The sequence below is a fragment of the Nelumbo lutea genome, chromosome 1 (genome assembly GCF_056320005.1).
Source record: "Nelumbo lutea isolate HS-2025 chromosome 1, American lotus-T2T, whole genome shotgun sequence".
Taxonomy (NCBI): domain Eukaryota; kingdom Viridiplantae; phylum Streptophyta; class Magnoliopsida; order Proteales; family Nelumbonaceae; genus Nelumbo; species Nelumbo lutea.
Window position 1 is genome coordinate 39,035,349 of NC_142684.1, and position 10,816 is coordinate 39,046,164.

Sequence of the window (10,816 nt, forward strand, 5' to 3'; positions counted from 1 at the left end):
TAAGAGTATGACCATTTGAGGGTAATGTCTGATGGGTTAATGTTGCATTTGCCCACAGTTCTTGGGTTTTCATAAGGTGGCCGGATCCAATAACCATTTAGTGTAAATGTTGGGCCCATTGAGAGCCCATGGTTATGGACTCATGGGTCCATTATGACATACAGGGAATTCGACAAGACCTTATAACAAAGGTTGGGCTGAACCCATGTGGCTGATGTGTAGATCAATGTTAGGGTCCCACACCATATAAAAAGAGAATTAAAGAGTAAGTGAGCACATAAGCTTAATAAGCTTAAGGCCCAATTCGAACTGGGCTTAAGTTAGTTAAATTAAAAGGGGGTGAATTCAACTTTTAAGCTGATTAGGATTAGCTAAAGGATAAGAGAAGTCTTATCTATTTAAGAGTCCAAATCCAAATATCAGATTTGGATTAGGAAACTCTCTCCTAATTAGATTAGGAGGTTGATCCAGAGAAGGCTATAAATAGAGGGTGAATTCATCAGATTTTCACAATTAGCGAATTGCAAAATTCTTTCCTAGTTCTTGCCGCCCCTACCCAGTTTGATCTCCACTTGTGGATCTGACCAAGAAGAGTTCTTGATATTGTTTCTTACTGGAAGAAGCAATCTAAAGTCATGCTCACCAGCCCTTGCTTGATTCTTGCTAAAGAATTCAGGTTTTTGCTAAAAACCATCATGTTGATCTTGTTTCACTACACATTATGTCATCTTCAATGGAGGCGGGTTTTGGTCTTCTCTTTGGGCGTGAACCTGCATTGGGAGTTTTTTTTACTTCGTATCAGGTATATCTCTCACTTCCCTTTTGGTTTCAAATTTGGTCAATTTTTTATTCAAGAACGAAGAAAATACAGTTTTCTAAATCTGGGAATTGGATTCCCGAGAAGGGAGAGAGAAAATTTTTGAAAATTTACCCAACCTTTTTGCATGGTTCGGCCATCCATTCGGTGGATTTCCCTTCCCTTCAGGGAGAGGGAAGGTGTTAGGCACCCCTCTCTCCAAGTTGCTATAATAGCCCAATACGAGAATTGTCTAAGCTCTATTTCATGATAAAAACAATAGAAATAAATAATTGTTGGAAATTTTGAAAGTTGGAGAAACATGCTCTCAACTTCTCCTAAGACCAATTTTGAGGTGATATTGTTGGGTCTTAGGTACTGACTTCCCTAAGGCCCTCACCTCTTTGCCTATATTCTCAATCTATACGAATTCAAAAACAATGATTCTCTAATGTCTTAAAACTTCAAGCAATAAAAGAAGTTCAAACTCATGCTACAAATCAGGTGAGTTACCTTCCATATGTGATGTAGGGACATCTGACCTGGCCCAATGGGACGACAACACATGTGCGGTAGCAGCGTTTAGAGAGGACCCAATCAGAGTGAGTGTGAAGCAGAGCTTGGCGAACATTCTAGACCCAATAGTGCATGGTCACTTAGCACTCTCGGGTGACCATGCTCCTCGCGTATGGACCATATCTAGACCGTCCAAGCACACCTACCTCTAGGCGAACTTAAGTATAAATAGGGGCAACCCCCTCAAGGTAAGGGGCTTGAATACTGGAACTTAAGAACTTGGACTTAGAACTCTTAGCCTCCCTTGTGGCCTTGTCTGAGTGTTCACACCTCGGCCTCGTCCACCTTGCACCCCCTAGTACTAACTTGACCGTTGGAGTTTTTGCCTCGGGTACTACTCGAGGCCTCTAACATTCTCATTTCTTCATTTCTTGAAGGACAAGCCTACTAGCCATCGGCCGCTTTAGGCCTCATACAACTCGACCACACCTCAACTCAGGAGTGAATTGACAGTGTTGTCATTGGCCCATTTCGGTCAGCAGCAATTGGCGTCGTCTATGGAAAAGTTACTAAGACTTCCCTCAACTAAAATCTATGTTAGACAATGTATGCTCTTAGCTCCAATCAGACTGATGTACTTTTGACATTTACTGTAAATCTGAAACTGTACTCACATCCCCTACGTAATCCTTGTTGAAGAACTGCTTTGTTGATCCTACTTCACTTTAAGTTGCGCCATCTTCAGTGGAGGTAGGATTTGGTGACCTCTTTGGGTGTGAACACCTACATTGGGAGCTACATTTGTGGATTCCATATCAGGTATATCCCTCCCTTTGTTTTGGTTATAGATCTGGTTTGGTTTGTTTCAAGAATGAACATTGAAAAATGAAATTTTTCTAAATCAGGGAATATGATTCCCGAAAGAGAGAAAGAAAATTTTTGAAATTTCACCCAACCACCCTGCATGGTTCAGCCATCCATATGATGGATCTCCCTTCCCTTTAGTGGTATTAAAGTTAGGTTCAAGTCTTGAACCAAATTTAGATTAGATCTGAACCTGCACAAATGGGCAAAAACTGTTCTACCCGATTTGCGCAAACTGGCAGTTTTATGAGAATTCAATTCTTAATTTTTGGGCATGTGATATGAAAATTAATTCTTTATTATTTTGTTATAATTATGGAATTGTTTTATGATTATTTCTTGGATGTATGGGCTATATGTGTGATGGAGATCGAAATCTTTCTATGGTGTCGAGAATTGTGCACCCTGCTTTCATTCTATTCAATTTGGTTTGTAAATAATTTTTTTTTCTAGACAAAATGTATAGGATTTGATCTGATGTAATTAATAGAAAATTAGGGTTTTCTATTATTTTTTACATTGGAAGAAGTGCTAGAACGTGTGGAGGAGAAGAAGAATTTTTGCAGATACAAGATCTACAATATGCGATTTGCAGAAACGAATATGCTATCTACGATTGATATTTTTCTTGCAAGTTTGCAAATTGTCTAAGATCATCACACTACAACCCCCTATTATTTTCTTGTTGTTTTGATTGTCAAAATCGGTGGTAATTATTTTCAAATCATATTCTTGATAATTGCATTATGTATTGGACACCAAACCCTAGGCCGATTTGACCTAGTTAGGTCCAAATTGGTTGAACCGAACCTATGGTTTGATGGAGTCTGTTATCAGCCCCATGGGTCATGTTTCAGGTGACCCAAATTAGGTTATGGGCCAAGGGTTTTATGGCCCATCACATAATCCAATATGTCCCACCCTTGTAAAACCCTATTTTGCTAAGTTAAAGCAAAATCAACACATCTTCAACATTACAACTATATGGGTCGAATTACTTTTTACAGTTTAGCCCATATACTTTGATAATATTATTTGATAATATTATGGGCCTTAATGGGCTGATGATGTGTTAACTTCAATTAATTAGGGTTTTACAATTTATTTGATCGATTTGATCAATTATGTGCTTATGGCCCATGTTTAATCATTAGTGGCTCTCTACGAATACCATGGTTGAATGCATATCATTGCCATGGTGCCCTAAAGATTATTAGATGATCTCCCTTCTCAATGGGCCCTAGATTACCTTCCTCCCCAAGAGGAACTGTGCAAAACCCTAATTTGTTTGGGCCCATTTGAATCTGACTTTAAGAAAGTCAATGGGAGCCACTTTGGTTTGACAAATCAAATCTAATGACGTTTCAACTTGTTCCCTCCATATATATAAGTGCATATGATAGGGAATTCATATGATGATTTCTCTAAAGGCCTTCCTTCATTAGCATGAAGATGGGTTGTTTTAGTAGTGAGGAGATGCACCATAAAGTTGGGCTATCCATTTGTTGATCCAGTCTATTTGATTGCTTCATAAGATGATAGGGGCATCATAGACCGATGTGGGAGGGGCCTATCCTAAAATGGAAGACTTTTTCACGGTACCTTGGGGTCCATGAATATGATAATGTCAACACTTACTGGACAGAAATGTATAACCTAAAATGGTAATGAACATTGTCTGGTATAGGCCAAAGGGAAAGCTCATAAGATGAGTGAATGTGATCCTTCACAGAAAGTGGTAGAGCTTTGTAACTGAAATAGTTGGTTCCATGCACCTATGTGATTTTTCACATTTCCAGAGACATAACAACATCTCCATCATTGAGATTGGAGGGAAATCTCAGAGATGAAGAAATGGAAATGAAACATAGATTAAAATCCTTTTATATGTAATTAACATTAATAAATTTTAGGTCATGGACTAATATTTTGCCTTTTATCAGAAATGACAAATGGACAATTCACCAAACTGTAGGATGATAATAAGCTTAAAGGACCCAACTACGTTTACTGGTTCCGTAACATTATGCTGGTTCTGACGTTTGAGAAATTGACAAGATAGCCAAAAACCCTACATCGGAATGTTCGTGTGACAGAACTTCCGATGCCAGAAAAAAAGAATATCAAGAATGGGAAGAGAAGAACTCTCTTGCCCGGTGTTATATCATAGCCTCCTTAGATAATTTGATACAAAGATAGTTCGATAAGATCAAAGTGTCCAAGGATATCATAGATAGTCTAAGGATGATGTATGAAAAGCATAATCGTTCAATTCAACAGAAGATCCTAAAGCTGTTTATGATCACATAGATGATTGAGAACCAACAGGTTCATGACCATTGTCTTAAGATGATGGGCTATATCAATGAACTGGAGGCTTTCGGCGCTGGGCTTGATGATGACACCAAGATTGATGTCGTCTTGAATTCTCTACCTCCCACCTTCAATTAGTTCATCATGAACTATAACATGAATAAGCTAAAAGTTAGCCTTTAGGAACTCAACAATAAGTTGTAAAGGGCTGAAGAGCTGATAAAGAATGATAGATCGATAGCCATGCTTGTTGAAGGTGGCAAGTCGGGAAAGAAAAAGATGAAGGCTAAAAAGAAGCCTCAAGAGAAAGCGGGCAAGCCTAAAAAGTAGAAAAAGGACAATGCATTGAATGCAAGTCATTTTTGCAAGCAGACCGGTCACTAGAAGAGGAACAATCCTCAGTATCTAAAGGCCAAGAAGCAAGGTAATTTCAAATCTTTTGTGATAGAGACCAATTTATTGGTCAGTTTTGCATCCTGGTGTATTGACTCTGGGGCTTCTACTCATGCATCTAACACATTGCAAGGGTTCAACACAAGTAGAAGGCTGAGTGATACTCTACTTGGGAACTTCTGCCATAGTTACAACTGTAATTATAGGAACTATAGATTTGTATTTCAGAGAAGGAATAATTACACTTACAAATTGTTTTTATGTACCAACTTTGAGAAGAAATTTAATTTATGTTTCAAAATTGTGCAATGATGGTTATTCTATTTTATTTAGTTATACGATTACTATTAAATTGAATAACAAATTCTTTGCTCAGGATAACTTGAGAACGGTCTCTTTGTCCTTTATCATTTTTTGGAAACGAACATGACCGAAACTACATTGGAAATAATCCTCAAGAAAATAACACATAATACGGTAAATCCCACATGCATGTGGCATTACTGGCTTGGCTACATTAATATAGATCGTATCACAAGGTTGGTAAATGATGGTCATTTGGATTTTCTAACTATAGAAGATCTTCTAACTATAGACTTGGATTTTCTAAGTCTAAATCTTTTGAAAAGTTCAAAGAGTTTAGACAAGAGGTCGAAAAAAATTTTGGGAGATAGATTAAGGCCCTTTGATCAAATCGAGGAGGCGAATATTTCTTAACGAATTCAATGACTACTTAAAGGACAATGGGATTGTATCACAATTAGCTCATCCTGCAACACCACAATTAAATGGTGTGTCGAAAAGGAGTAACCAGACTCTATTGGATATGATCCGTTCACTTCTCATCCACTCGGAACTACCTATATCCTTTTGGGGTTATGCAATAGAGACTGCGATATATGTGTTAAACTGGGTTCCAACCAAATCTGTTCGTAAGACTCCATATGAGCTATGGACTCGGTAAAAAACCAAGTGTAAGACACTTGAAGATTTGAGTTTGTCTGGTACATGTTAAAAGAACAAGTACTAACAAACTGGAATCCAATACCAATCATTGCCTATTTGTACATTATCTCAAAAGCTCTGTAGGCTATTTATTCTATGACCCAAAAGAGAAAAAATGTGTTTTGTAGTTGAAATGCCAACTTCTTGGAAGAAGATTAGATCCTGGACAATCATCATCAGGAAGTTGTTTTTGATGAGGAGAGCCCAAGAATACTAGGAGATGTCCCACAAGATCCAGATAATAACCAACCTAAAAGATCTACCTGGATTTCTAGGCCTTTATTTTATTACGACTATGATCAAGAAAGTTACTTGATGGAAGCCACAACCAATGAGAAAGATCCCATGACTTATACGGAAGCTATGTTGGACATATATTACTTGAAGTGGGTAGATGCCATTAAAGCCAAGATAGACTCATTGGAGACCAACAAGGTCTGGACTCTTATAGAACCACCCCATGGGGTGAAAGCAATTAGTTGCAAATGGATCTACAAGAGGATGAAGGGCCCTGATGGTAAGATTGAGACTTATAAAGCTCGTCTTATAGCAAAATGGTACACTTAGAAAGAGGGAGTCAATTATGAAGAAACATTTTCGCCAGTAGTCATGCTCAAGTCCATAAGGATCTTGCTAGCTATAGTAGCACACTATGACTACGAGATTTGGCAGATGAATGTCAAAACTGCGTTCCTGAATGGAGATCTTTCTGAAAATATCTACACACAACAATTGCAAAGATTCATTATTGCAAGCCAGGAACACATGGTATGTAAACTCAACTGATCCATCTATGGACTTAAGGAAAGTTGTAGGAGCTGGAACACCCGGTTTGACTCTATCGTCAAACAGTGGGAGATATGGTTACATTCTTGGTTTTGTATGCAAATGACATTTTACTCATTGGGAGTGATGTAGGAATGTTAACTTCGGTGAATGTATGTCTCTCGTAGCAATTCTCCATGAAAGATCTTGGAGAAGACTCTTACATCTTGGGACTTTGACTCTATAGAGATAGATCAAAGAGGATAATAGAAATATTCGAGTCTACTTACATTGACAAGATTGTCAAAAGATACAGCATGGAGAACACCAAGAAGGGATTTGTCCCATTCAGGCATGGATTCACTCTCTCCAAGGGTATGTTTCCCAAGACTTTCGAGGAGATTGAAGGCATGAGAAAGGTTTCCTATGCCTCAATCGTAGGGAGCATCAGGTATGCCATGCCGAGCACTCGACCTGACATTGCTCAGGCAGTGAGTGTGGTAAGTAGATACCAACTAAACCCAGGACAGGAGCACTGGACAACTGTGAAAAACATACTTAAATACCTTCGAAGAACAAAAGTGTTTTGTCTGTATTCGATGGTAGTTCACTATAGATCCTCAGCTATACTGATGCCAACTTTCAGTCAGATCCTGATGATAGAAAGTCTACATCTGGTTACATCTTTATGATGGAGTCCTGTGCAGTTAGCTGAAAAAGCAGCAAAAATTGGTCCACAACAGATTCTCCGAACGAGGCCGAGTACATTGCCGTAAGTGAAGCTGTCGAGGAAGTCGTTTGGATAAAGAAGTTCATTCAAGAATTAGGAGTAGTTCCATCTATAACATCATCCATTTCACTGTTATGTGACAACATTGGAGCCATTGCTCAGGCTAAGGAGCCCCAAGCCCACTTGAAGTCGAAACACATCGAAATGAGTAATATGTACTACGGGAGATTGTTGGTAGAGGGGATGTCGAGATTCAGAAGGTAGCATCAACGGAGAATGTGGAGACCCATTGACTAAGCCACTAACATAGAAAGTGTTTGAGAAACACGTGGAAAGTATGGGACTCCGACTTGTACACGATTAAACCTGAGTGAAAGTGGGAGATGTTAGATAGTGTATGCCCTTAGCTCCAATCAAATTGATGTACTTTTGACATTTACTGTAATTGAATAATAGTACATAATTGATTCATGTTATTTATGGTGTGTTTCAATGTAATTCCCTTAAAATGGAAACTTACGAGACTCATGTTAGTTTAGAATCTTCATAGCCAATGGATAGACCTGGGAAGGTTTATCCTGCCAAGACTGACACTAATGTGCTGCCAAGTCGATTAGGGTGGCTTGTCTCAGCTGTTAGGGTGAGAACTAAAGCACATGTAGTGTGGGTTTGATTGAAACTCTAAGCCGGACTATTTTCCTGTTATGCCCTAGACCTTGGAGACAAATGGGCAAAACTAGAAAATACACCCTAGACTCGATTATGGTACTACACTAGGTATTGGATTGGTCAGTCTTTAATATGCCAACCAGTGAGATCCTTAGCGGGGGTCAAAACATGGGTATGTTGGGGCAATTTTAGAATTCACCTGAGTGGGTGATCATAGTGACAGAATCAGCCCCTTTGTCGGATAAAGTGAATGATCGGGGAATGCACTCTCTCTGATGGAAACCTAAAATGCTGATAGTTGATTTCAAATTTGTTTGAGATTTGTTTTGCAATATATATTATATGCGACACTGTACCTTGCAGTTGAGGGAGAGGTCCTCTCTTGCCGGGAAATGTTTGATAATTATGGGTTAAGAGGTTAAGTGTAAGACCATTTAGGGCTTATAGACCTGATGGGCTAATCTCACTACATCCATAGTCCTTGCACCTTCATAAGGTGGCTAGACCCAATGACCATTTAGTGTAAATGTTGGGCCTGCTAAGAGCCCATACTGATGGGCTCAGGGGTTCATTGTGTTCAGCAGTGAATTCGGCAAGGCTGTGTAACGGAAGCTAGGTTGAACTCCTATGGTTTTTGTGTAAATCAATGTTAGGGTCCCACACCATACAAAGAGAGCCAAGTCAGCCAAAAAATTAAAAGGGGAAGTGAGCCTGATAACTTAATGGGCCAAAAGCCCATTCCGAACTAGGTTAATTTGATTAAATGTGGGCGAATTTGAGTTTAGATCTGGACCTGAATCAGCAAGAGGATAAGACAAGTCTTATCCACTTAAGAGTTCAGATCCAAATAAAGATTTGGATCAAAGATCCCTTTCCTAATAGGATTAGGCAGCTGATCCTGGATAGTTATAAATAGAGGGCTAATTCCTTCTATTAAACACTTTTGATGAATCTAGTTCTTTCCGCTATTTTTGCCGCCCTACCCTGTTCGATCTCCAAGTGTCTTGGATTGATAAGGATTTGACCTTGACTTTGACTTTTGCTAGAAAAATCAGATCTAAAGTTGTGCTCACATGCCCTGTGTGATTCTTGTTGAAGGATTGTAGTTCTTGTTGAAGAATTGCTTTGTTGATCCTGATTCACCTTAAGTTGCACCATCTTCAGTGGAGGCAAGATTTTGTGACCTTTTTAGGCGTTAAGACCTACATTGGGAGCTACATTTGTGGATTCCATAATAGGTATATCTCTCCCTTTATTTTGGTTACAGATCTGGTCTGATTTGTTTCAAGAACGAACATTGAAAACTGTAGTTTTTTCTAAATTAGGGAATACAATTCCTAGAAGGGAGAGAAAATTTTCGAAAGTTCGCCAAGCCACCTTGCATTGTTCAGCCATCCATATGATGGATCTCCCTCCCCTTTACTCTAAACTTAAAGAATCAACCCCAAAGATTCTGTCGACATGGTGTGAAACATTAGGAACACCAAAAACCTGGTCATAACAAATAAACTCCAAGTGGTCCTTGACCGGTTGGACCACCTTGCCCAGCGGATTAACGAGGTGCACCCGTAAGCAGGAGTGCCCCTAGGGTGGCCGCCTCACCGAGAGCTCGGGTCACCAAGGAGAACGCGTGTCCGTAGACCCATTAGCCCTTGACCCAATCGACTCCCGACCCCTTGGAATCCGACAGTAGCCATAGTGCCAGCCAACCGTCGAGGACCTCCCGACCCCCCAACCAAAGGGGGGAAGAATCAACGTAGTCTCGCGACCACCACCAAGACCAAGAACACCGCCGCCAAAGAGAAGACTCCCAAGACAAAGGTGGGCAATCGGGCCACCACAGCCCCCCTATGAGGGCTGAGGATTGTTGTCGCACCTCTCCTTCTTGCGTCTCGGACCTCCAAGGCCTCCTGAATTATAGATGGGCCAAAAGAAACAGATACTGGCCCGTGGCAGAGTATTCGGGGATTCGGGCCGACCCCCACTAGGTCGGAGAGGACCGCGACAGGGCCCAGGCTCCCTTCGACCAAAAGATTGTTGACTTGCAAGCCCAACTCGGAGCCACCAAGTAAGAGAAAGCTGAGTTGAAGCCTCGGATAGCTAGAACCCTCTGTCTGATAGGATGAATACCCTCACCTCGGACATCATCTCCGAACCTCTCCCACCGCATTTAAAAGCACCCATGCTCGAGATGTACGATGGGGCCACGGACCTAGATGACCACTTGGAAAGGTTCATGGCGCTTATGCTCTCTTACGAATAGTTCTAAGTGACCTTTAAGGGGGCATCTGGTTCTCCGGGCTCCCCCCTCGGTCTATCAGCTCGTGGAGATAGTTCGCCAACCTCTTCCTCACCAACTTCATCAGTAGTAGACGATGCTAGAAGAGTGTTGTCTCTCTCATGGCCATCAGATAGAAGCTAGGTGAGAGCTTGCGGTCCTACATCGACCGCTTCAAGAGAGAAGAACTCGAGGTCCGAGACCTTGACCCCATGTCAAAGACCTACTAGTAAGCTCGGCTCTTAAGTGTTCGGTGGCCAAGACACTGCCGAAGTTTAAGGTGGAGTTCTTGAAGAATGCCCGTAAGTACATCGCCACCGAGAAGGCCTTGGTCAGTAACTACCAAGAATGAGAGGTCGATTGTCACAACGGAGACCCTGAGAAGAAGGAAAGAAATGGAGACAACCACAACAACAACAGAGATAGGAAGAAGCCACCAAGTGGCCCAAGAAGATGAAGAGGAACCCTGAAAGGGGAAATCCAAAGA